We start from the raw sequence: 25,477 nt of genomic DNA, 5'->3' as shown, positions 1-25,477 counted from the left end.
TATGCAAATTTTAAAAACTGTCTGTGTTGACTTGTCTTGGTCACACAGTGTGTTTTGTGGTTCTGTTAAAGACCAGTTTGTTTTGTTTTGTTTATTAAAATCACAGAAGCAGCTTCTCCACTGTTGCTATTTTGCAGGTAGGATTCAATTGCGTACATGTAAGCAGGACCACTGCCAGACTGGCGTGGGCCCTTGGGCACCAGACTGCCCCACACACGCTCATGGGCATGCTTTAATTCATCCAGTCATGCTACCTTCTGCATCACCACATCAGTGTGCATGGTTGCCATTACCCAAGATGGCGGTGGGGATGTTAACACATCCCTGCCACAATCTTGAGTGATGGCAGGCATGCGCGCTGAAGTGTTGCCACCCCTACCACCATCTTAAGTGTTGACAGGCATGTGACAATGCTACAGGTGATGCAACTGGGCGTATTTAAACATGCTCTGCTTGCGTGTATGTGCAGGAGTGGTATTAACTAGGAGATTGGAGCTCCCACTCCACAATCCAAATCCTCTGTCCGGCCGTGCCCTGTGACCCAATGCTGACAGGGATCTCAGAAAGAGAGCTCCACCATCCCAACCACAGGGGCCTAGGCTGGTGTCTGACCTGGTTGCCTGCTGGCGCCAGGCCTGTCTGCAATTTCAGGTTGCACAATTTAAGTGGATTTTAAGCTCTTGTACAACCAGCCTGCTTCCAAAAAAGTGAAACTTTTTGCATTAATGAGAGTGACGGGGAAGTGTACTGGAAAGTGTGGGATAGCAATTGCTTGATGAGATGTGATAAAACCTCCTTGGAAACAAACAAATATGAGCGCTCAGTAAAGTGTCATATTACCTCCCTGCAAACTTTATGCAAACAAATCAGGATGAATGCTCAATAAACAGACCATTTGGAAGCAACCACAATGAGGTCCCACTGACTGATTAGAAGCAGTAGGGGTGGAGAGGGCGAAGCCTAGGTTTGAGGGCAATTGGAGGAATCTGGGATCTATGATGAGGAGAAGCGCTGACTGCTGCTGAGTAGCTGCAAGGATCTCCAGCCCATTTGGGAATTGGAGCAGGTTTTAGATTGAGTTTGGTAGTTCTTGTTTGTCCAGGCAGATGTGTGCCTAGCGGCACTACTCTTGAATGATATGGTCCACACAATTTTATGTCATAATTAATGTTAGCCTTCAAGGTGCCACAAGACTTCTTGTTTTTTTGCAACAGACAAATGTGCCTAACCCTATGCAAGTTGATGCTATCGGTAAGGCTACCAGTGGAAAAGATGCAGGCTGAAATATTTTATATGGATGCGGTTGTCAGTAGAGATTTTATTAACTAGTAACTGTCCCAACGGAGATAACAGTACATTTGTTGTGGTTCCAGGCTTATTAATTAACTTTTCATAATTTAGCAGAGCAGGGTAATATACCTCAGGCCCAGGGGCTGAATGTGGTCCCCTCCCAGGCCTCTCTGTCTGGTCCTCTGCCCAAGCCAACACCCCCAGGTCACACCCCTCATTGGCTCTGCTCTGTGCCCACCTCTAAAGATTTTACTTGGCTATGAAAATGCCTCTTGCACATCCACTTTGGCCACACACACCACTGGCATGTGCCCCCCAGAAGGTCTCCCATGAAGTAATGTGGCCCTTGGGTGAAAAAGTTTCCCAACCCCTTGTCCATAAATGTAATTCAGTCCTTGGGGTTCCTTAGGACCCCTTGTCCCTCTTTTTCTCCAGAAGAAAGACGGTCGGGATGTTACCAAAGCTTGAACAACTTTTGCAAGGCTCTCCCTATTTAGGAGGGGCTGCAGGTGACCCAGCTTCCACAGGCACTATCTGGGTATCCAAAGTGAGGGAAGGATCATATAGTATTCCCAAACTGGGAACCTGATCCTTAAGGGTGAGTTCAGTCCTACAGGTTGACACCTGCTCCGTGATCAGCTGAACTATACTGCTAGCAGCACCTCCATCATGACCGGAATAAAGTGTTAGTTTACTAGCTGTCATCCAGCTCTTTGCTGACACCAAACACCCATTTATCGCTTTTACTGTTTCTCCAGGATATTTCTCTTTAACATATTGATGTCACGTCACTCCAAATCTCCAGATCACTCTCCGAGCAGTTTCCAGTACATGTTAAATAACATGGGAGTCAACACAAAGCTTTGCAGCATCCTGAAACGTGTATTATGGAACAGAACCAATGTTCTCCATCTCACCACATTCTGGAAGATATCTGTGTAGAAGAATCTCATAATACATCATACTTAAAGCATACAAAAGTTCTGGGAGAATGATCAGGATCCCATGACTGTCCCGATGTAGGCTTCAGCAACGTGCATCAATACAACTCATCTCTTGATGCAACTCATTCAATTGTCCAAAGAGGGTGTTTGTTTTTGGTGTATGGCCTAATTATTTATTTATTTATTTATTTATTATTTGATTTATATCCCGCCCTTCCTCCCAGTAGGAGCCCAGGGCAGCAAACAAAAGCACTAAAAACACTTTAAAACATCATAAAAACCGACTTTAAAATACATTAAAACAAAACATCTTTAAAAACATTTTTTTAAAAAACTTTCAAGACATCTTTAAAAAAAGGTTAAAAACATTGTTTTAAAAAAAACAAAGGGTTAAAAATATATTAAAAAGCAATTCCAACACAAACACAGACTGGGATAAGGTCTCAATTTAAAAGGCTTGTTGAAAGAGGAAGGTCTTCAATAGGCACCAAAAAGATAACAGAGATTGTACCTATTTAATATTTAAGGGTAAGGAATTCCACAGGATAGGTGCCACCACACTAAAGGTCTGCAGTTGCTAAACACTGCTGGATCATGTGAAGTTTTCATTAGGAGAGGGCTTATAGTTGCCTCCTTCAACACTGTCAACTGTGCACCCTCATTTGGTGACAGGTCCTGATTTGGCCCACAAGGCTATTTTCCCCAAACTACACCCAGCACCCCACACCTGATATCATATTTATTTATTTATTAGATTTATATCCTGCCCTTTCTCCCAGTAGGAGCCCAGGACAGCAAACAAAAGCACTAAAAACACTTTAAAACATAATAAAAACAGACTTTAAAATATATTAAAACAAAGCAACCATTAAAAACATATTAAAACATCTTTAAAAACATTTTTTAAAGCGTCAAAACATCTTTTTTTAAAAAAAACTTTAAAAATATATTAAAAAGCAATTCCAACATAGACACAAACTGGGATAAAGTCTCTGCTTAATTTATTTATTTATTTATTTATTATACTTGTATACTGCCTCATAGCCGAAGCTCTCTGGGCGGTTTACAGAGGAAAGAGGAAAGCTGAAAGAGGAAAGAGGAAAGTTGAAAGAGGAAAGTCTTCAGAAGGCACAGAAAAGATAACAGAGATGGCGCCTGTCTAATATTTAAGGGTAGAGAATTCCAAAGGGTAGATGCCACTAAACTAAAATTCCACTTCCTATGTTGTGCGGAATGGACCTCCTGATAAGATGGTATCTGCAGGAGGCCCTTACCTGCACAGCACAGTGACTGACTGGGTATATAAAGGATAAGACAGTCTTTCAGGTATCCTGGTCCCAAGCTGTATAGTTCTTTGTACACCAAAACTAGAACCTTGAACTTAGCCCAGTAGCTAATAGGTAGCCAGTGCAGTTCTTTCAGCAGCGGGGTGACATGTTGGTGATACCCTGCCCCAGTGAGCAGTCTCGACGCTGCATTTTGCACCAGCTGCAGCTTCTGGACTAACCTCAAGGGCAGCCCCACATAGAGCGTGTTACAGAAATCCAGGCTAGAGGTTACCAATGTGTGGATAACAGTGGTCAGGCTATCCCGGTCCAGAAACAGATCCAGCTGTCTTACCAGCCAAAGTTGGTAAAAGGCAGTCCTAACCACTGAGGTCACCTGGGCCTCTAGCAACAAAGATGGATCCAAGAGCACCCGCAGACTACGGACCTGCTCTTTCAGAAGGAGTATGACCCCATCCAAAGCAGGCAACTGACCAGTTATCAAAACTTGGGAACCACCAATCCACAGCGTCTCCGTCTTGCTAGGATTCAGACTCAGTTTATTGGCCCTCATCCAGCCCACCACCGAATCCAGGCAGCAGTCCAGGGTTTGCACGGCCTCTTCTGACTCAGATGTTACAGAGAAATAAACTGGGTATCATCAGCATACTGCTGCCACCTCACCCAAAATCTCCTAATGACTGCTCCCAAGGACTTCATATAGATGTTAAACAGCATGGGGAACAAGATTGTACCCTGCGGCACCCCACAGCATAACTGCCAGGGGGCCGAAAGACAATTACCCAATGCTATTCTTTGAAAACAACCTTGGAGATAGGATCGGAATCACTGTAAAACAGTGCCTTCAATACCCATCTCACCAAGTTGGCCCAGAAGAATACCATGGTCAACGGTATCAAAAGCTGTCGAGAGATCAAGTAAGAGTAACAGGGTCGCACTCCCCGTCCTTCTCCTAATAAAGGAAGATAATTACCACCTTCTCCAAAATTATCAGGACCACCCATTCTCATAATGAAGCATTTAGGACTTCACAGAACCTCTTTACTGTTATAAGCAATGACTACAGCTCTCTAAACCCTTTTATACATCCTCAGTCTGCAACAACTCAAATTAATCCAAGCAAAGGAGACAACAGTTTCCTGGTAGCATCCAGCAATTGAACTACATCTAAAGTGGCTGGCAAATCAGAGTGTATGTAAGTGGTTGTACTGCTGAGCAAATAAGTCACAGTATTCTGATTATGATCACTCTGAGGGCCTGCATAAAGCATCCATGCACCACTCAAAATAGTTCTGCTGGACGTCACTGCACAGAAAAGTGTTCTTTCTTCGTTGCCATCACTGGATAGTTTAGGCTCAAATAATGAACTCCAGCTTGTATTTGCATGGATTCGGCCTGTGCTCTGCTCCACTTGTGCTCATCTCTACTGCTTCATCACCTCAAGCACCATGTAAGAGGAGACCACTTGGTGGAATCTATTTGGTGGAATCTTCCATTCTAAATCAGCTTTTTCTCTAGATCAGCCTTTGTCAACCTTGTGCCATCCACAGATTTTGGATTACAATTTGCATCAGCCCCAGCCAGTCGAAACTGCCTTATACTAAGTCAGACATTGATCCATCTAGCTCAGAATCGTCTACACTGCCGCAACGGCTCTCCTACTTGGAGATGTCAGAGACTGAACATGGGACCTTCTGCATGCAAAGCAGGTGCTATACCACTGAGCCATGGCCTGTTCCAAAAATCTCTGGAGGGCACCAGGTTGACAAAGGCTGATCTAGATTTTTTTGCGCATGTCTAAACTAGCAATTGCAATGTTAGAGCTTGTGCCTACAATTTATATGCATTTCATGTCACCTATACACATTCAGTTACCAAAACACCTCTTATTGCTGTTGAATTCCTCAGACATCAAATCATGGTTTGGGCTGATCATTTCTCACCCAGCCATCCTTTTTATTTATTTACTTATTAATTAATTAAATTTGTTAGATGCCCATCTGGTAGGGGTTATCCTGCCACTCTGGGTGACATACAATAACATACAAATACATTCCATAAGAAACATAAGCAGAAAAATTAAAACCACCCCTAGAACTGCAATCTAACAACCTAAACCCCCTCCCCAGCCTGGTTGAAGAGCCAAGTCTTCAAGGCCCGTTGAAAGCACAGCAAGGAGGGGGCCTGGAGGAGGTCAGTTGGCAAGGTATTCCATAGCGAAGAAGCCACTACAGAGAAGGCTCTTGACCTAGTCCTCTCCAGTCTAGCTGCTTTTGTAGGGGGAATAAGGAGTGAACCATTCATGGACGATCTTGTTCGACGGCGCCCCTGGTGAGAGTGGAGGCATTCCTTTAAGTAGAGTTTTAGCTGACCGGTGACTCGTTTACCTTTCCTGAACAGGATAAATCACATTCCTTGGTCATTTCTTTTCATTTGCACTCCCTCCCTTTTGTTAGCAGATATAAATCTTACTTTTATGGCCAGTTTTATCACTGTACCAGCATTTAAAGCTCATGTTTCATTTTCCCTTATTTTTTTAAAAAAATGTATTACCCGTCTCTAGTGTTTTCACTTTCTGTATCAAAACTTGCACATTTTCTACAATGAAAGAGCTTCCTTGTAGGAAAGAGCATTACATACAGATTATCAGAGGTAAAAATTGCAGAAGTGGCAATTTACAGGTATCAGATTTAACTATATTTGTGTGTACATTCACATAGTATATACTGTATGGGCTGGGAAGCCGCAGTCAATCACAGCTTCCTAGGCACAGGTGTGATAATCTCATCTTACCATCTCCATGCACTGTGCATCTTGTTTCGTCTATGGAAGTGCTTTGCTTGCTGCAAATTCATAATGATTGAAGCATCACTCTTTATGAGTAGGGATGGAAGAGAAATTCAATTTAGTTTGCATTTAAAGGCAAATGTAGCAAATTCACATTTTCCGAAACAATGTGTGAAATGAAACAAAGCTATCCTTCAAAATTTTCACTTATCTGAACTTTGGAATGCTGTTCTCCAGCCAAGTAATGCATACAAAAATGCATATACTAAGGTATACTGTGCATATGAAAGCATATTTTAGTGAAGATAACATACAAAAAACAATTGTGTTGGGGCAAATTACTTTGCAAAAACGTGTACTTCAGGCAAAGTTGCATATAAAAATGTGTATGGTAGGAGAAATTTGCAAGAAACGCTGACAAATCTTATGAGGATTTAAAAAAAACAGCAAACTTATGCAGAAAGGTGGGGATCTGAAGCTGAGATTGGAAAAATGAGAAACAAACTGAAATTGACATATTTGCCCATCCCTAGTCATGAATCACTATGAGCTTGAGTTCACTACAGATCTATTAAATGCGGGTATCTGTTAAAGCTATTCAGCAGAGTCCTGAACAGAATCAAGCCAATTCTGGGGAATCCAGGCATTGCTCAAGTCCGGTTGAGAGAACATCAGATCAGGTGGCCCAAAGCAATTGGGTGGCCCAGAGCTGTCTGGGGGTGGGGGTGGGGGTGAGGCGTCAGGCAGGAAGAAGAGGCGGGCCTTGGGCAGGAAGAAGGAGAGTGCAAAAAGGCCAAGGACAGTACGAGGGATCTACCTGACCGGTTGTGTCTTCCCAGCAGAAGGTAGGGTCTGTGTGGATACCTTTGGATGTAGGGTGCTAGCTTGGATGCCTTTGGATGTAGGCTTTTCTGCTCATTCTCTCCTTCCTGCCCGGCCAATGCCCCACTTCCTAAAGCAGCACTGCACAGGATGGAAACTTCTGCTTGCCAGCTGCTAAGCAAAAGATTCAAATCCTACAGGGTGAAAGTTACTGCTCCTTCTCAAGTGCTTTCCCTGCAGGGAAGGCACTCGCAAAGGAGCAGCCCCCTGCTGGATCAAACCCTCTTGCCCTCTGTTGGAATGGGGGAAGTAGACACAGTGTCTCCTCCCCCCCTCCCCACCATAGGTTTAATTAGTCCAGCCGCTAAATTGATCTGGGGTCAAATCTGGAGTGGGTGGTCCCTTGGGCAACCTGGGTTGGTTGAGGGGCTGTGTATTTGTCTGTCTGAGTTATATTTTTTCTATTGCTTTTGCATTTATCTGGTATTGAAATATTCTAGAAGGGTTTACCCTGCCTTTTGCATTATTTTTACTATTGGCTATGGTTAGAGACAATTCCCTTTTTGTGTCTGTGCGAATCCTAACGGGCACCACTGACAAGAGCTGTCATATTCAGCAGTATAGATAATGATGTACAGGTGAATAAGCCTTTGATAGCATGAGTGATGCATCCTGTAATACAGAGTAAATGAAGGGAAACAGCTGGTGCCAGTGCTGCAGTTCTTGGCTCCTTGATGTTTCTCTCTGTTGGGTGGTCAACTGCTGGTGGTGAGCAGCTGTTTCAAGTTAGACACCAGTCAATTGTAGCCATTGTTAATTGAGCAGAACCCAACCAGGCACAGAGGCAACCAGTTAGAGTAAGGTGCCAGATTAGAATTTCCTCCAGCATTTTTAACCAATAGCTTTCCTAGAAATCCATCCTAGTTTAGGTTTCAGATACTGAATATCAAATTTGGACTACCAACTACTACTGATTGTGAACTGTGCAATACTTAAAATTACATATAGAATTGTTGTTTTGAACTCACAATGTGTTTCCCAACCACTCCTTAACATGATTACTAAATTTGCCATGTTCCATTCCCATATCTTTTCTTCACAGATCACAAGGTCCCAGTTCTTTAGAAAATATACTGCTCTACTCTGAATCCTGTACATGATTTTTGTATCCTTCTGACAGGTGAGGTACTGGGTCAGCTACACTCCTTGCACACAGGCACTGTGGGACACTGTTATTTCTTCCCACATAGATGCCTGAGGTCACATCCACATCATAAATTAAACCACATGGCTTTCCTGGGAACGGTAGTTTCCCCTTGCAGAACTACAATTCCCAGCACTCGTAACAAACTACAGTTCCCAGGATACTTTTGGGGAAGCCATGTAGTTTAAAAGTATGGTGTGGATGTGACCTAAGACCTGAGCAGAAAAGCCCAAATTGTTAAGGGACAAAGAAAGACAGGAGACCTGCCTGTAGTCACCTACAATGTCACCTGTTAAAGCATATACTGGAGATAGCCTTATATTTGTCAGATGAAAGAGTCTGCCAAGGAAGGAAAGAAAAGAACTAATAAAAGTAAGTAGGAACTCTTGGACTAACGTAGGTTTGTCTTTAGCGCCTCTTGTCACTTTTATATAAAAGTCCTTTGTCTTTTTTTCCTCTAACAAGGAAGCAAAATACTGGAATATTAAGAACATAGAACTTAGCACAGAAATTAGAGCTAAATATTTATCATTTGTAACTGATTTTGAGTCCAGCATAATTAGATAATGTGCCACAATCCTGTGGTGGAAATAAATGTGGTCAACTCTTTTCCTCTCTTTTCTTTTTTGTGATCTAGGCTTCCAGTCATGAGAAGATAGTGCTGGGTAGGAAATTTCACCTGCATTTTTTCTCTCTACCATTCTCCATTTACATGAGAAAAGAAACTGCATTCATCCAAGGGGGAGAGCAAATTTCGGTGAATTTCTCTTTCAAGGTAGCCATGTCCTCTGTGGCCTTTCCAGCTTCCCACGTTTCAAACAAAGCCCAGGGGAAGACATCATGACGTAATTCCTTCCATGGGGCTTCTCCAGAACAGGAAATGTAGAAAGGCAGGGAAAGTGTTGGAGAAATGTTTACAGGTAAGGAAAAAAATGCACACCCACCGCACAACAATAAGGTAAAGCACATACCTGCAGATATTCTAAATCATTGCTAAAGTGCCCTGAGAATGTAGAAGTAGAAAAGTAGAAGACACTTTTACAGAGGAAGAAAACTTTTGAGAAATTGGAGGAAAGATTTCCGCACAGCACTAAAAGAAGTCAGACCAATGTCACAGTGTCTCTTCAGCCAGCCCCCGCAGGGTGCTATATGGGAGGGAGTGGGCGCTAGTTCCATTGTGTACATGGTAATTTAGAAGCTCTGCAAACCCTGTCTTTGATATCTCTGTTGGATAGACTTAATCCTGATCCTAGAAGTACTGGAAGCCTACAACATCAATCCCATTAACCTGCAGGAGTAGCCAAAGAAGAATTTACCCCTTAGCTGAGATGGAGGTCACCAAATACATTCTTGCCCTAAAATCCTAAATTCTTTCTTTTTTCTGTTTTAAGAACTTATATTTAACAAAACAATATACATTGAAAAAGAGTAATTATTATAATTCTGTTTTTTTAAAAGGGGGAAATAATTTAAGCGAAGTATAAATAGCGAGCCCTCACATTCTTTTACGATTAAAAATGGCCATGGTACTCTAGCCAAGGCATAATTGCTGCTGCTGTCTAATTCGGAGAATACTTTCTCATGAAAGACAAAGGTTATTTTTTTTAAAAAAAAAATGCAAGTGATGCTTCTGCTTTTTGCATTTTCTGTGGCTATAAATTGAATGAAAACCCTGCATTGTCTAGAAGGTACATTCAATTTTAAAAGGACTCTCTTTTGCTTTCTATACCACATTAACGTTCAAAAGTGACATTCCAGTCTTTAGGCTGCTTTCCTGCACTTTGTGTGTAGGTTTCACAAACCTGATGGTAGCATTGTACCCTAAAAGTGTTCTTGGCATCCCTTGGCAAAAAACACTCACAGTCTTTTTAAATAAAGCAATATGCATATCTTTGAAAAGAAAAACAATGTTTGTGAAGAACAGTTGCAGGTTTCCATGCCCCCTTCTTTTGTGAACTCTTTATATAATTAGTCCAAATAGCAATAACCCACAAGCCCAAAATTGGTCTTGAAAACTTAAATTGGTCTCCAGAGGGTTTCTCCTTACAATTTCTACAGACCGCTCCCTCACCCTTTAGAAATTCAGGGGGAACTGGGAACAAAAATAAAACATAAGCAATTACAAAAACTAATCTCTTGTGATTACTGTCCAGCACTTTAAATGTCTTCACACGCTGCTGACCGTAACTGTGTGCTCTTGTGCTTCCATTCTGGCCCCCAGGTTCCCACTTTCAAAATGACTTGAGCAGAACAAAATATATCATACAGAATGCTGGCAGAGATGGAGGGCAAGAGTGGCAGGGAAGAGGCAAATTCTCTGTGTTCAGTAAAGATCACCAATCAAAATCTATTCAGATTCCAAAAGATAAGGATCCTTCATAATTTCTTCCTCTCAGTGGTTGGCCGTGGCTGCTGTCCAGCAGCTTCTCATTCCTGTTAAAATAGCTGTTGCTAATTTAAAATGCAATGCTTGGCATTATGTAGAAGACTCTCTCTCTCTCTCTCTCTCTCATTCAGGCCCAAACAACACCTTATGAAAATAAATACAAAAAAAGAAATCTTGATCTTTGGTATCTTTCAGATAAATAATTCATTTCATAACAAGGCACTAAAATGTCTAAACCGTAGCTGGTTTTGAGCAATCAAAACTCCTGTCTTCCTAATGGATTAACAATAACCGTAGCTGGTTTTGAGCAATCAAAACTCCTGTCTTCCTTGATGGATTAACAATAACCTGTAACAATAGGGGAGTGCACTGGCATCATTTGGCAGCCAGCTGCTAACATTAAAACTTCCCATTTGCCTGCCATGTAACCCATGGTGCTGGCCAACTGAAACTACCACCAATTACCTGTTTCCTTCTCCAGTGAAGGGACTAGAAGTACCTTGAACACATTTGCAGCAGTGTCCTGCTTTGCACCTGTCTCCGCTCTACACCTTGTAGCCACTTATTTAAAGACCTTGTGGTGCTATAGTGCAACATCATCTCTTTCATCAGTTTGTCAAAATTGGCAAACTCTGAGGGTGAGCTTCTAAGGAGCACAGCCTTTCACTCTATCTCAGCCCAATCCCTGCCCCAATGTATTTGTTCAGTCATGCAAGGGAGCACTAGAGGGCTAACACATTTTTCCTGGGTCTGCAGGATAAAGCCAACTACTATTTAGTTATTTATTAATTAAAACGTATATCCCACCCTTCATCATAAAATGATCTCAGGATGGATTACAACAACCAAAAAAAATTGAACATAAAATGAAATGCAAAGCTGCACAGCAAACAAATCATTATATAAAATTCAGTGTACATCAACATAGGCCAAAGCTGTTCACTCAAAGGCCTCATGGAAAAGAAACATTAGCCAATGTTGTCACTATTCTAACCTGCAAGGAAAAGGGTACCTCCTCAAGAAGTCCCTATTACAAGTTCTGGGACTCTGGATCTTGTCTGGTGATGGTACAACAAAAAGAGCCATCTCAAATCATGGGATGGACACTTCAGGGGGAAGTGCCCCATTAGGCTGCAAGTTCCTAAGCTGTTTAAGGCTTTATATGTCAGAATCAACCCTTTGCATTGGGCTCAGTGATACAAGCTGTGTAAATATTTCAAGTCCCATACCAAATGGTCTTACACAGCTATATTAGTCAACATCCTTGCAACTGCACTTTGCACTAGCTGCAATCTCCAAAGAGTCTTCAAGGGCAACCCAGCATAGAGTGCAATACAGTACTATAACCAGTATTACTGTGGCCAGGGTTCCCCCAACCAGACACAGCTAGAGTTGGAGATAGATGCTCTGCACCGCTACAGCCACCTGGGCCTCCAATGACAAGGTAGAATCAAAAAGTACGCACAGACTATCAGCTGCTCCCTCAGAGGGAGGGCAACTCCACCTAGAATATGCCACTCCCCTAATCCCTGGACCTGGGAATCACCAATTCACAGCAGCTCCATCTTGTTGGAATTCACTTTCAGTTTATTTGTCATCCAACCCATCACTGCCTCCAGTGTCATGACTCTGGGGTCAGATTCCCCTTCTTCAGGGGATACGGTTGAAGACTCGAGTCAGATGTGGAATTGCATGCAGGGCCAGTCCATGAGACAAATCTGTGGGACCAGTACCATCCATTCCAAGGATGTCACATTGATACCATTGCAGAAACCCTGGTACAACCAGAGTGTCCCCTGCTCTGTAGAAGTAAAAGATTACTGAAGCAGGCTGGGCCCCTTTCGGTGAAGGTGGAGCTTGCAGACAAAACTGTTGCCCTTATATAGAGCTCAGTCTAAGGAGTTTACCCCTGAAGCAACATCAGAACTCTGTTTTCCTTTAGCTTTCAGTCGGAGCTGAATTGTTTTGCTGCCATATGGTAGGCATGATTATGGCCTCTTACCTGTGCTCAGTCACCTTTATTATAATTGTGCCACATACACTCTAACCGTCCACCAGCCTGCTTAATAGCTCAGAGCTCCTCCAAAACCAGGGAGCCATCTGGACACCACAGCACTAGAGAGGTTGCTTAGGGACAACCTTGTCCCTGGATCTTTCCATCTCACCACCCCGGAGCCTCGACAGGGGCATCTGCTGTGCCAACTGGAAAATCCTTCTTGGTTTCACTGGGGATGCCACCGCCTGACTTTATCAAGGTCCTGAAGAAGGTTAATTCAAGTGGTAACATCAGGGGTGGGGGGAGGAATGGAGCTTTGGATTTGGCCAGAGATATTAAATTGAAGTCAGCCCTAAGTCTCCTCAATGATAGAGATGTTTTTCAGCACACATTGCTTAGTAAAGTGTTCCTGTGGTCATGTCTTATCTTCCAAATGCAAAAAAAGGAACTTTGTGTCTTTTTTAAAAACAAAAAAATAAACCTGGAGTCTGTTCTGTGCTCTCTAGAGCTTCTTGGCAAACCAGTATTCAAACGTATTCCCAGTCTTGGTGTGAATTTGCTAATATGTCCCTTCCAGCAATGGCTGGGCAAGGAAGGAAGAAAATGTGTGTTCCTTTTAGCAGTGTGAGGTATTTTCTTTAGTTAACTGGTCATCTGTCTCTGACACAAATGCCTTTGAACTTCCCTATCTGTTGTCAATGGACAGATCATTTCCAGGCACACATTTCTGCTGTAAACCTCCAATTTTAAATGGCTCTTCACTGTCCACAATTGGGAGCTGAGAGGTTAGAAAAAAATACTAGATAGAATCACTGTTTCAGAAGTAGATATATCCAGTGAGTAAGGTAGCATAAAGCTCCAGATCCATTGCCTGCTGCTGCTTCTCTTTGCAATGCCTGCATCTTGGGGGCATTGTGAAACGCAGCACTTCTTAAATAAGGCCTGCCTTGAAGAGAAAACAATGGTCTGTTGTTGATTTTTACAGAGTCATTAACTTCAAAGATATGGCAGTAATTAATGTGCAGTGTGCACTTGATGAAAAGTCCTTCTGCAGAAGAGAAACATGAATGTTGCTGCATCACATCTCTCCTCCCCCTCCGTGTCATGCACAATGTGAAAAATGCAATGAGAAATGAATTGCAGTGTTTGCATATACAATTGTGTTCATGGAAGGATCCTGCAGGAGTGCAGAAAGTACAGAGAATGTTACACTCGGCGCACAATCCAGCTTCCAGAGAATCTGTTTTCATTTTTTAAAATAAGTTTCTAGCCCTTGTGGTTGAAAAGTTATACTTAAAGGTGTGTGGTAACATCCCAAAAGTCGGGAAAGAAAAAGTCACTGAATTAGATTTCCAGAGTTAATGAGTAGGGCTCCATTGCCCTGAATAACTCTTTGCCCCTTCCCATGACCAGGAAAGCCAGAATAAATTATGCAACATACTAAAATTGCAGAATGAAAGATGCAAATTTGCTCAAATTGCAGAATGCATACAGGTCATGACATTAATCTTTTCTTAGAATTGCTTGGGTGCAGTTTTTAAAAAATTAAAATTAGCACTGACTACATACAGCTCAAGAAATAAATAAATAAAAAGTGTCAGTACATGGCATAAGGTATGCAACTCCATTTTCACTTGGGCAGAGCTCTGACATATCTATTAGTTTGATGGGAGGGCAGGCAAAGTTACTGAGAAGAAAGGAATGAGAAACTTTTCAAGTACTCAGGAAGTACAGTATGTAAGAAAACCAAACCTCTTTTAGGATAACAGCACATGGCTCCTTTAGTCTTTGTGAACAGATAAAGGAAATCTGTGTGCCATCTGGCACTGTCTCCAGCCAATAATTAAATTTGTTTGCACATCCCAAGCCTTTAGATTTTTGAGTCATGTTTGTTGGACCACTGGTTAGCTTGGATACACATTACTGTGTTGCAAACTTCTACCATGGCCTTGGGCAAATTACCTGTTTTGCCTCTGTCTTAGGTCTTCATTTGAGAATAGTAGCACCTCCTTGCCAATCAGAGCTGCTGAGTTTTATAAATATGTTAAAGCCCTTGAATACTACCGTAAAAGAGACCTATGGATGGCTCAATCTGGGACTTTTGGGAGATTTTTATTTCTCTTGTGCAAATGAAAAAACAGTCTTCATTCCATGATTCCAAAAAGCACGAGTGTTTTGCTCTAAGAACATTCATATTGTTTTGTTATAGCAATCATACTTAAATGCAGGTCTAGGCAAATAATAATATATGGTTGTATTCATCTAAATTCTACTCAGAGTAAACCCACTGAAATTGATTAATCTGAGTTAGCCATGCCTATTTAATGGGTTTAGTCTCAGTAGGACTGGCATTGAATGCCACCCACAGTTTTAACAGCAGTATATTATTGCCTTTCTGTCTGGTATATTATATGTGTTTGCCATGCTTACCATTTTGTGATTAGGTCATTCCATTGTGTTCAGAGCTGCATTTCCCCACATATCCTGCCTATTGCACCACTGATGAGAAGCAAGGCTGTAGGGCAGATATGAGGATGGTGGCACTGTGATGAGAATTTTGTGGAGGGGTGTCACTGGAGTATACATATTGTAGGCATGGGACAGAATGAATACTTGGCCACTGGCTTTCTAGCATGTGTCCACTTTTGGAGATACGCTGCTCCCCTTCCCAATTTACAGTGATTTGCACGGCAAACACCATATGATAGGGAGACCCAGTGTGAACTAGGACCTGAGAGACCAGAGTTCAAATTCCCATTCAACCTTCGGCTAGTGACTACCTCTTAGTGTAACCTACCTCACAGGATTGTTATGAGGATAAAATGGGACCAGACTTAGCACTTTAGAAAACCAGTTTACGACAGTTAACCAAAAGTCGTGCATTATTACATATGAACTGAAGCCAGACAGTACACTGAGGAACTCTTCATGAGAGAGATATTATTTTACCAGAACATTAGTGCAGGGCACCAGCCTCCCCCGGGCCTGCAACACCCACCTGCATGCCCCACCTGACCCACCTCTCCTGTTACAGTGAATGCTGTGCACATGCTGCTGTCAACCAAGATGGCAGCAGGGGCTTCCTTAAGGGGCTGATGCCTCTGCCGCCATCTTGGTTGATGGCCTGCATGTGCACAGCATTTACTACAGTGGGAGAGGTAGGTGGGGCATGCAGGTGGGTGTTGTGGGCCTGCTCAGTTGTATGGGGGGGTGCCTGGGAGCTCCCTCTCTGTGATCCACAGCAGGGTCAGGAGCCAATGCTGCCATGGATCACAGAATGGGACAGCTACTCTCCCATCTTAAGGAGGGGTCCTTCAGGGGCCCCTCTGGGCCACCAGGCCCTCAATCAGGGCCTCCATTTGTGGTATGAAAAGTTACAGATATTTAGCAGGAATCTATGGGACATTATCCGGGCCATCCCCTACCATTAGGAAAAGTGAGGTGACAGCACCTAAGATAGCATACAATAGGGGGTAACTTGCTATTCACCTCTGTTAGATGATAGAGCTGTATACTCAGTCTGCCCTTGGCCCCCTAAACTAGACTGCTATCTCAGGTGTGGTAGAAGATACTATCCTATTGCTATCCCTTCCAAATAATCACTTCATTAATCCTTTAAGATAAGCTTTGGAAAATTCAAAGAATGCTAGAAATGTTAAAATCACCTGTATGCTAGGCAAAATCTGTCTGTCTGTCTGTCTATCTAATACTCTCACACATATATACAAGAAAGGGGTCGTGTACCCTCAAATACAATACCCGGTTAATTCCCAGAAGAAGAGTTCCAAATTTTACACAGAAAAAAAAAGATCTGCATCTGTTCAATTACATAATCAAAATCCTGAAAAAACCCGCCCTTCAAGTAGCTTTCCCTTGAGTCCAATGTTCCTGTTGTGTTTTTATGAGTAAGAGTCCCCTCCTTTTTCTTGGAATATGATGTAAACATCAACAATGATTTTCAGGAGCTAAGGATGAATATATTGGTTCAAGGCCCCTAGAACAAAGCACTGCTCCGAGAATCCCTAGTTGAATAGTTGCTTCTTCAAGGGAATAACCAAACCAAACTTCCACACCTGGTCATTGTTCCTTATTTTTTTTCTCCAGTCCCCAGTTTTCCTCAGTCTTTTATATCGTTCTTCTGCAGATCCATGCCATTTTATCTTCTGTAAAATTCTAATTCTCTTTGTCTTCTCTTTCCTCAGAGAACTTTGGATATTATGTAACATTGACTTTTCCAGTGTGGGTGTGTATAATTGTATATATAAAAATATATTGGATCCAGACACTGTCATGCTTACAGTAGACCCATTGAAATCCATGGTACCTAAATTACCAGTGATTAACATTAATTTCATTGATTTCAATAGGCCTACTATAACCTGTATATGAAAATAAAAGACAGAATGGCTGACTGCTGGGAAAGTATTACTGAAGATTCAAACTTTGGCTTTTGACAGATGGATAAATAGATGTAGACAAACAGATAAACTGCCAAGGTGTTCACAGTTTTCAGATTCACGGGAAGACCACTGTCAGCTTGGTTATAGCAGGGTTTGCTGCACAGTCTAATGTTGTGATGTTTGAGTGATGTGGAAAGCATAATGTCAAGAGACAATTCAGCTACAGCAAAATTTGGGGCAAATTGTAGGCCCAGCTGAGTCAAAATGTCTTTTGAGAAATTTGAAGTCTATTAAAAGAACTTTGCTAAGATTTCCTAAATATATATTTTATTATATTGTTACTTATTAATTGTTATTATATTACTATACATAAGTAATATATTACTTATAAATATACTGTTTGTTTGTTTATTGCACATCTCTCCCAGAAAAAACCACCCAGAAGAAGGATAGGGTATGAATGTACAATTATTTTCCTCATTTTCCTGCTAAGGGCTTTGGGATTTGCCTCAGACAGCCTATTTCATCCCTAAGAGTAAGTGAATATTTGGCATGGGCTGCACAAAGCCAGGGTTTTTGAAGCGGGGGCTTCCCCCGCCCCCGTGATTCCTATTCCTCTAGGTTTGTGTGTAACTTTGTTGGAAATATTGAATGAATGTCCTTATTGGACAATAATACAACCAGCTTAGGTGGGAGAGGGGCAGGGAGGATCCTTCACCAATCACCCCTTGTTAGGCTACCTCACTGACCATTTTAATCACAGCTCCATTGTCGCAAGTGTCTCCCTCATCAAAAGAAACTGGAGTTCAGTGTCTATTCTGGGAAAGGCAGAGGGAAGGGAAAGGGGGGAATAGAGGGTAGAGCGGGGGTCAGAGAGGATGATGTTTCCATGGTTTCATCCTTCACTCTTTCCTGGTGATCCCTTCCTCCTCTCTAGCAGCTAATTCTTCCAGCCTAGATCCTGTTCATTGAAATTCACTTTTCCCAGGAAGACAAAGGCCCACATTATGTGACATGTTAAATTGTTCACCAGTTGAGGTCAATTGAGTTGAACCTGCTTACACCAGAATAGATTTTGGTCAATGGGATATATATGTGTGACTCCAGCTCATGTTCAGTTTTCAGCCAGTACTACTTGCTTCTGGCTTCCTCTGACCTTTCAATGTCATACTGGCTTAGCCTGGCATAGACATGTTACCCTAGAAACATAGACATCCAAAAGTTACACATCCATCCTTTCCTTCTCTCACACGCTATTTTCCACATGCCTGCTATGTTTTTCCTCTTCACTTCATGCCTGTCCCTAGTATCATCATTAGTGTGCCACTATGTCCTACTTGATAGATAGATAGATAGATAGATAGATAGATAGATAGATAGATAGATAGATAGATAGATAGATAGATAGATAGATAGATAGATAGATAGATAGATAGATAGATAGATAGATAGATAGATAGATAGATAGATAGATAGATAGATAGATAGATAGATAGATATTTTAAGGGCAGTCTCATCCAAGTCTGGTTTAAAGATAAAGAACCCTGAAAAGGGAGAGCAGCAGCCTTGATGTTGCTCATCAACAGTGAGTATCTGAACAGCAGACTCACTAGGCAGAATACAGGCCACCTGGCCACAGTCTTCCCCACTAGATGTATTGTACTTCTATTTACTGCGCTTCGCTTTACAGCTTTCCGCTAATACAGCTGTTGTCAATTGCAGAAAGGCCCTGCTCCTACAGTGCTTGTTCCGCTTTTACGGCAGTTTTTGCTTGTTGCGCGCCATTTTCGCGTGACACGCACCATTATCTTCAATGCGATCCACTTTACAGCGGTTTTCGCTTTACAGCGGGGGTCCGGAACATAACCCGCTGTATGAGTGGGGCCCTACTGTACATTAATTATTTTTAAATTTGTATGCACTATCTTCTGTCCTATTTTCTAGTGATACATTTCCTCTTTTTTGGCAATTCATAACATAACTGGCTGTCCTAATCATATATTATAGCCAGAAGGAGCTTCTCTAGTCCAAGCCTCTCCAACAGGAGGCTTTCCTAGACTTAAATCCTTTATATCTTGCAGCAAAGCTGCATTTGCATCCTTCCTGATTTCATCTGTGCCCAGAGTACTGGGCTTGCCGGATGTCCTCAGTTAAAGGAGTTTCCATTTTAGTTTCAAGACATTGTCAGGCCATGAATGAATAATTGATGCTATCTATTTCTAGGTTGCTAGAAAATTTTGAAAGTCTAATACAGAAGGCTTCAGAGCATCCTTTAATTTTTCAGAATGAGCAGGCAAACTAGTATTAAATTCTTTAAAGGATCATTCACTGTAGTTTAATATAGGATATTTCATCTAGTGAGGATAGCATATTACCCCAGCAATATTCTTAAGTTATCATACCATAAAATGGAATTTATTATTTTATTTTATTTATTATTTTATTTATATCCCACCCTTCCTCTCAGCAGGAGCCCAGGGATGCATTAAATTTCCATCACATTCTGTTCCTTTAATCTATCCCTCATTCTTAACAAACCATGTTCACCCAGGAAAGAGTGTCAAAGTAACGTTCTTCATTGTTATCTGTGGCAGGAGAAAAAAAAATCGCCTTTGCTGCAACAAAATGTTGCAGTGTTTCCTTAGCCCCTAGAAGATGCTCCTGGAATAGTAGTCTAGTAGCAGGAGAGCAGGTTCAGGAGGGATACAGAGGGAAAGGACCCTTTCCCCTCCTTTTCCACCCTTCTGAGGCCTTTCCCTGGTGTGCTTTGTAGTGATAGAAGTCTTAGATTTATAGCTGGCTGCCAGTCCCAAATGTCAGTATTTTATATTTTTGGAGGGGAAGAGGTCTGGAGAGTGGGCAAGGTAAAAGGTGTTCTTTTACCTGTCTTTGCTCCTGAAACATCCCTGAACAGAACAGGGAGAAGGGTGTACAAGCTAGGGCTGTAGACTGTACCTTGGACAAACCCCAGATCCCGAACTAAATCAGGGTGATCCAGGGTGATCTGGGATTTGCCTGGAGCTTATCAGGGCAGTCCCAGATTGCCTGAGGTCAGGTCCAACTGAAATGATCTAGGGCTGCCAAAAAGTGGAGTGCGGTCAGGGAACCAAACCATGTTTGTGGTTTTTGTACATCATTGTACATCATTTTTGTATATTATTTTCACTCATACAGGCATTTTTTATGCACAGTTTCCACCTAATATATAGATTTTTCACTTTTTGGGTTTGGAGAACTGAAACACAGGGTTTAGAGAAATCCAGATTTCTAAGGGTAGCTGTGTTTCAGTTCACATACTGTTTCAGGAAGTATGGATTGGACAGGTTCACATTAAAATGTGAAAAGACCTTAACTCCCCCATCCCTATGTGAAGCACTCCAAACATTTTAACGTGTTATATGGTTATGATTATTATGATGATATTAATACTACTATTACTAATTGTTATTGGTGGTATCCAACCAACTTGTTCCTTCTTTGTAAGGATTTCTATTTGCGCAGTGGAACTTCCTCCTTCTCCTCTCCCCACATGTACCCCAGAAGGCTGGGGGGAACTGTGACGCCCTTCCCTGGCTCTCCCTGTCAGGTTCCTACCTGCTCGTGGTTACTGCCTGTCACTAGGCACCACCAGGGACTCCACCAGTCTGGACTGTCCTTTTTTATGGTTTCTCTCCCCGCTCTAGCATAGACCTCACCAGATCCCCCTGCTAGGCAGCACCACCAGTCACGTCCTATAACCTGTATTCCCAGAGACTCTGCCTGAGTCTCTCTATCAGGCTACCTCTGTGACTGCGTGCTTAAGCTGTCCCAATCCCTTTGTATCAATGCAGATAATCCTGGTTTGCTCTGAATACTTTTGGTGTTATTCTTCCCTTCCCCGCTGCCACCATTTGTCACTCTTCAGCCTTGGTATTTACCTTACCCTCCCTTCTGGTCTGTGAAACCCCAGCCAAGGATCAGGCCTTTGGTAAACCAAATACAGTATTTATTAAATAACAAAGATAACAAGATTACTTTATAAAGGCACATAAGCATATGGTTTCATCTATTACTATGATACTTGACTTATCATAAACTAGAACTCCCACTCTGTCTTTCTCCACACTCTCCTGACATCCACCTCTCAAACAACTCTCACAAACCCACCAAAACAACCCTCTCACGTCCTTTCAGATTTAACTGTCATCCTTCCATTTATACTCTCCGCCATTCTCAACACTCAGCCAATCATCCAGCCTTCTACTGCCCATTCACTCCCCCCTCCTCTTTCATTCCACTTACCATGTATCTCCTATACAAACAGCACTTACCATATATACACTAATACAGGAACATCACATTTCCCCCCCCTTAAAATAATGGCAGAGTATTATTCCTGTTCCAGGATTCATACGCCGCGTTAACAAATAAAACAAGTATCTCTGGGGAAAATGTCTTTCTTTGTTCCTCCGTCTGGTCACATCACTGCAGTCCCAGCCACCTGCCTTGACAGTCCATCGGCCAATACATTGTCCTTGCCTTTGATGAACTGGAAGTCCACTTGATAGTCTTGTAGGGCCCAGGACCACCTCTGCAGCATAGTATTATGGTTTTTCATAGTCTGTAACCATAACGAGGCCCGATGATCCGTTGTTACCGTGAATCTTCGTCCCCACACGTATGGGCGCAACTTATTCAGTCCCCACACGACTGCTAGGCACTCCTTTTGGACCGACGAATAGTTTTTCTCCCTCGGCGTTAGCTTGCGACTCAGATACGCCACTGGATGTCTGGTGCCTTCTCTCTCCTGCAGCAAGACGACTCCCAGCGCGAGGTCTGACACATCTGTAGCCTCGATGAATGGTTGCTCATAGTCTGGTGCTATTAATATGGGTCCTTGGCACAAGGCTTGCTTCAGCAGATCAAAAGCCTTCTGACATTCATCCGTCCATACCACACGCTCAGAACACTTTTTCTTTGTCAATTCATGCAAGGGGGTTGCTATTTCCCCAAAATTTCTCACAAACTTCCAATAAAAACCAGCCACACCTAGAAATGCCCTAACTTGTTTTTTGGTTAAGGGGATAGGCCACGCTTGTATTGCCTCCACCTTGCTCCATAAGGGGGTGATTTTCCCACTCCCCACCTTATGTCCTACATAGATTACTTCACTCACAACTTTCCCATTCACACAGTACGGTACAGATCTGATTGGGGCATGATTTCCAGTATCAATGGAATGTCTGGCTATACTGGTTCGGCCAGGTTTATTGCTAAAGAGATTCCCATAGTTTTTCAAAACTCTCAGAATCTCTTCTTTTACTTCCTCCTTCACCTCCTCTGACCATTCCAATTGATCTACCCCTCCTTTGTCTTTGCTTTCCTGTACCAAATCTGGAAGTTCAGGCCCACTTCCCTCAGGGAATAAGGTAACTTGCAACACCTTTGCATCCCTGGTATAGTAAGGCTTTAGCATATTTACATGAACCACTTTGCTTTTGTTTAATTGGTCTGTGGTGATTACATACGTCACTGTGTCAAGCCTTTCTCTGATGGTATATGGTCCTTCCCAGTTAGCCTGTAATTTGTCATGTTTCCTGGGTATGAACGCCATAACCATATCTCCCACATCATACACACGTTCCCTGGCTGTTCTGTCATACCAGTAACTTTGCTTCTCCTGTGCTTGACTCAAATTCTCTTTCACTACTTCCATCATTGATGTTAATTTATTGCGGAATTCCAATACAAAATCTACTACAGATGTTTTGTACTCTCCCAGGATTCCTTCCCATGAATTTTTCAACAATTCCAAAGGTCCCCTCACTTTTCTAGTAAACATTAGTTCAAAGGGTGAGAAGCCTGTTGACTCCTGAGGGACTTCTCGGTACGCAAATAAGAAGCACCCCAAACGTTCATCCCAGTCTTGTGGGTGATCTTGAACATAGCTTCTTATCATGCCCTTCAAAACCCCATTGAATCTCTCAGTTAGCCCATTAGTGGCGGGATGGTAAGTAGTGGTCTTTAGATGTTTTAGACCACAACACTTCCACATACATTGCATCACTTCTCCCATGAATACACTGCCTTGATCTGTCAGCACTTCATGAGGGAAACCCAGCCTCATAAAAATTTTTAACAAAGCCTCTGCCACTATAGGGGCTTCTACAGATATTAGTGCTTATGCGTCTGGGTACCTGGTGGCAAAATCCACCACCACCACTAGATATTTCTTGCCATGCCTTGTGGGTTTGGAAAAAGGGCCCACCAAATCTATTCCCACTCTATAAAAGGGTTGTCCAATTATAGGAAGGGGCTTTAAGGGTGCCTTAGTCTTTACTCCACTTTTTCCCACCTTTTGGCATATACCACAAGATAGACAATGTTGTTTTACATCTTTGGAGATGTTTGGCCAATAATAGTGTGCAGCCAATCTCCTCTTGGTCTTTTTTATTCCCAGATGTCCTGCACATGGGACATCGTGGGCTACCTCTAGCAATCTGTTTCTGTATTTGCTAGGTACTATCAATTGCTTCACTGGTTCACATTCATCCTTTCTCTCAGCAGGCATCCACAGTCTATATAAAATCCCATTCTCACACACAACTTGATTCCTCAGTTTGTCAGTGAAAGGAATCTGTTGGGTCAGGGCTTGCTCCTTTATTTGCCTCAAACTTGTATCTTTATTCAGTTCTTCTCTGAAATGCTCTGTCTCTTCCCCAGAGACCATTTGATACAGTTTGTCTCCTTCAGCAGGCCTGCCAAGGGTTGCTATGGTGACCTGAGGCTCGCAAACAGGTTCCACCCTGTTTCCTTCAGCCCCTTTTAACATGGCTTCTGTTTCTCTGCCAAGTTGCTGTCTGGTCACCACATATATTTTCCCTTGTGCCCCCATAACATCTCTTCCCAGTATCACTGGTTCTTGTTGTTGGGCATTAATACCTACTTTATATTTGCCCTCTCGGCCTCTCCACTCCATTTTCACTAGGGCCATAGGCAAGTTTTCTGGTCTACCCCTCACTCCTTGAATAGTCACCGTTTCCTGAGGTAATATTTCCTCAGATTTTATTAAATCTGGCCTCAGTAACGTCTGAGCGGCACCAGTATCAAGCAATGCCCAATAATTTGCCCCTTGAACACACACTTCCTCTCTCAGACTTGAATCCAAGTCTTTTACCTCTGTCCAGTTTATCTGGCAGAACTGAACCTTTTTTGCTGTTAGCTCTTTTGGTTCTGTCTTTACTGCCCTTGCCTGAGCAGGATTACTAATGGGGTTGGCAACCTCACATTGAAAACGTAGGTGCCCCGGTCTACCACATTTATAGCATAATTTCTCCTCTGTTTTAGGGTACACAGATCCACTCTGGGGTGTCCTGTGCCCTTCAGATTTTACTGGAGGACTCACTCGCTGTGGCACCACATCCCTTTTGCCACCATTATATGGTCTGGGTTTAAACTCTCTTGATGTTTTCCCCACCCAGCCAGTTCTATTGGAGGCAAAGTGATCCGCCATCTCTGCGGCCTCCTGCACCGATGTAGGGGAACGGTCTTTGACCAGGAGCCTTATTTCTGGTGGTAACTGATGGAATAATTGATCCAGTATCATGAGGCTTTTCACCTCTTCCACTGACTGAGCTTTAGCACTGTTCATCCACTTTCCAAATATATCCATCAACTTTGCTCCCAATTCAACAAAAGACCTCCCTGCTTGGATCTGACAGTTTCGGAATAATTTTCTAAAATAGTCAGGTCCCAGTCTGAACCTTTTGTATACTGCCTCTTTAAACTCAGCATAGGTGACGGGCTTGTCTGAGGGGAAATATTGGTATACCTCAGCCAATTCCCCTTTGATCAGGTTTGATAAATATTGCATGTATTTATCCTCTGGTAGCCCCCACAAATGAGCTGCCTTTTCAAAAGTGCTGAGGTAAACCTGTGGGTCTTGTCCAGGCTCAAACACTGCAAAATCTTTCGGTGTAACCTTTATTTTTGTTTCATTTCTGTCCTTTCTTGTTTCATCAGAATGAAACTTCTCCCTTTCAAACTTTAACTTTTCCACCTGTAATTCAGCATCCAATGCTCGTTGCTTCTCCCTCTCCTCAAACCCCATTCTCATTCTCTCTATTTCCAACTCCCTCTGCTTGTCTTTTTTCTCAGCCTCCATCCTCAACTTCTCAGTTTCTAACTCTCGCTGTTTATCTTTTTCCGCAGCCTCCCATCTCACCTTTTCTCTCAAATACTCTATATAAGCGGGATTGCTTGAATATCCTTCTGGGGTCTCTTCCCTGACAGGTTGTTTTTGCTGGACAGTTGTAAATCCTATTAGTGCTACCCTCAATTCATCTACCCCTTTACCCTCGTGAGGTAAATTGAATGTTATGCA

Source organism: Rhineura floridana, chromosome 4 (genome assembly GCF_030035675.1).
Source record: "Rhineura floridana isolate rRhiFlo1 chromosome 4, rRhiFlo1.hap2, whole genome shotgun sequence".
NCBI classification, from domain to species: Eukaryota; Metazoa; Chordata; class Lepidosauria; order Squamata; family Rhineuridae; genus Rhineura; species Rhineura floridana.
This window is presented reverse-complemented; position numbering follows the sequence as displayed.